The 2,982-nt window shown below is 42.0% G+C and overlaps 1 protein-coding gene across 2 annotated transcripts in view; it reads right to left on the reverse strand.

Moving 5' to 3' along the window:
• Positions 1-2,982, reverse strand: part of HS2ST1 (heparan sulfate 2-O-sulfotransferase 1) — a 196,628-nt gene that overhangs the window by 85,542 nt on the left and 108,104 nt on the right. The gene's annotated exons all lie outside the window — the stretch shown is intronic.

The following is a 2,982-nucleotide window of genomic DNA, read 5'->3' on the forward strand; positions in this document are numbered from 1 at the left end:
AGAAAGTGGAGAAAAATGTATATGCAACAATATAATTTTGTGACTTTGGAAACAAGTTACATGTTTTTGTCTCATGTTATTGTCTGACCAAGGTCAAACTCATCCTAAAACTAGTGCTTTTTTCTTCAAAACAAACAAAAAAAGTATTTGAATTTTTAAAAACCTGGTTTGTTATTCTTAAAATTACCAAGAATTTTTTATTCCTCCATCATACACAGATTTTCTTCCATACCCTGCTAGTTACATATCAGAATTCTGAACTGTCTCAGTTTGGTCTGTGTATGTGTCAGTATTCTTAAGGTAAAACTGGAAAATGTCAGTTGTGATACAGCTCAGTTCTAATAAGAAAAACAGAAAACAAAAGCCTGAAGAATAAAACTAAGGAACAATAGTGTGCCTCTTTTTGATGGTTAAGTGGAAACTCTTCTGCCCAAAACCATTGTCATAAAAGCACTGAGAGGCAATAAACTTTAAAGCAGGACATATCACTGATTCAACCCTAAGCATGAACAAAAAGTTTTTGTTCTGTTTCAGCTGTATCTTGTCTAAGTGCTAACACTGTGTTTCAGTGAAAATATCTAGCCAAAAGATTTCTGAAAACATTATTTGCAATGCTTAAGCCTGCAGATATGTAATGTGACCACTGTTTTGTGTTGACAGTATTGCTTTATACAGTTCTTGTATCTGGAAGGAATCGATCCTTTTAAATAAACATGGTGTATATTGTTCTTATGGGACTATTTCAGTGGTGTAAATAATAAATATCTTTTCTTAAAACACTGGTTATCAGGTAGGTGAGAGAGAAAAGGTGAAATTCTAACACCCTTAATGAACCAAAGCCACCCTACCTTTAACGCTCACATACAGGAATTCACACCGTAAGGAGATACAGAGTTCATACAGTATAAACAATTGGCCTTGAGAGAAGAACAGCATTAGCACAGACCACTAAAACTTCATGCAATTTGGAGGCCAACAAGTGATGTGGTGGTTAAGGTGCAGGACTCCCACATGGCTGACCACAGTTCGAGTCCCAGACATGACAGCTTGAAACTCACACTGGAGGGCCAGCAGTTAGGGTAATGACTATGTCGCTGGACTCCCGTGTAGTCAACGGCGGTTCAAGCCCCAAACCCAGTGGCTTAAACTCACGCTGGGTGTATGTGAATGCATGCCCAAGATCCCAAGAGGAAAATGGAGGAGAAGGGATTGTGGCATGGCCATCCCCCAAGAGGTAATTTCTTGCTTTCTGTCTCTCTGTCTCGCTCTGTCTTTCTGGTGAACGCATGCACCCAACAGCAGAAAAAAAAAAAAAAGAAAGAAAGAAACTCACACTGGGCACATGTGTGTGCATGCCCAAAACCCCAAGAGGAGAAGGGAATGCAGAGTGGCCATCATCCCTGGGGGATGATTTCTCACTTTCTCTCTCTCCATCTCTCTTTGTCTCTCCAGTGAGCAAAGACACACTATAGTGAAAATCTCCCTCCACCAAAAGTGTATGCAGTCTGAACAAGAGAACAAAGTAACCACTCTATTAAAAAGACCTGTTAAGTTCCTTAAATAATTAGTACATAAATTAAAAGTGAAAATTTCGGCCTTACAGATGCCACCACCCCCTCCACCCTCCATCTGAGTCTCTTGCCCTCAACCACGGTCAACCCCACGGTGTTCTTTGACATCGACATTGCTGTTGATGGCGAGCCACTGGGCTGCGTCTCCTTAGAGCTGTTTGCAGACAAAGTTTCAAAGACAGCAGAACACTTTCATGCTTTGAGCACTGGAAAGAAAGGATTTGGCTATAAGGGTTCCTGCTTTCACAGAATATCCAGGGTTTATGTGCCAGGGTGGCAACTTCACACGCTATAGTGGTACTGTCGGCAAGTCCATCTATGGTGAGAAATTCGATGATGAGAACTTCATCCTGAAACATACAGGTCCTGGCATCTTGTCCATGGCAAATGCAGGACCTAACACAAATGGTTCTCAGTTTTTCATCTGCACTGCCAAGACTGAGTGGTTAGATGGCAAGCACGTGGTCTTTGGCAAGGTGAAAGAGGGCATCGTGGAAGCCATGGAGCGCTTCGGGTCCAAGAATGGTAAGGCCAGCAAGAAGACCACCATTGCTGACTGTGGAAAACTCTAAGGAATTTGACTTGTTTTCTCCTAACCACCAGACCCTGCCTTCTGTAGCTCAGGAGAGCACCCCCCACCCCATCTGCTCGCTATGTCCTATGACCTGTGCTCTCATTGCAGTTCTTTGGGTTCCATATTTTCCTTATTCCCCTCCAAATCTAGCTGAATTCAAAGTTAAGTTTATGATTATGAAATAAAAACTAAGTAACAAAAAAAAAGCGAAAGTTTCACAGAAAGGAATATAAGAATTATGAGGCAAAAAGAGCAAAATGTACAAAAACGACAACCTCAGAGAATAAATACTTTTTATGACATAGCATATAGCCAAACGGAGCCAAAAGGCAGAGTGGTGGGGTGGTGGGGGACGGTAAGAGGACTGTGGACATTCGGTTGCAGCACTGGGTTGTGTGTGCCCATGCACACACGTGCTTAAACTGCGAGAGGGCATGAGAAAGAGATGGGGAGAAAGCACCTTCCTCCAGTGGGTGGTCATACCACAATCCCTGTTCTTCCATTTGCCCCTCTTGTCAGGATTTAGAGCATGTGGGCACATGGCATGTTTTTTAAGTCACAGGGGCAGGATTTGAATCACTGCTGGCCATGTGAGCTCCAGTTCCCTTAACCATTAGGCTAGGGGCCATCCTGGCTTATTGTGTTTTGTATACAGCTGCTAGGAAATATTAACCAACTTTACCTCCATGTTACACTGACATTATTCCCTTATTTACCAATTGTGCATAAACCAAGTTGTTTCCCCAGTACACAATGTAACAGAAGAGATTGTGCAGTTCCTGTAAACTTTTATTTGAAAAGAATTGTACTTAAATGAGGGAAGAAGAAGGGACAGAG

This window comes from Tupaia chinensis, unplaced genomic scaffold (assembly GCF_000334495.1).
Source record: "Tupaia chinensis unplaced genomic scaffold, TupChi_1.0 Scaffold147417_1, whole genome shotgun sequence".
Taxonomy (NCBI): Eukaryota; Metazoa; Chordata; class Mammalia; order Scandentia; family Tupaiidae; genus Tupaia; species Tupaia belangeri.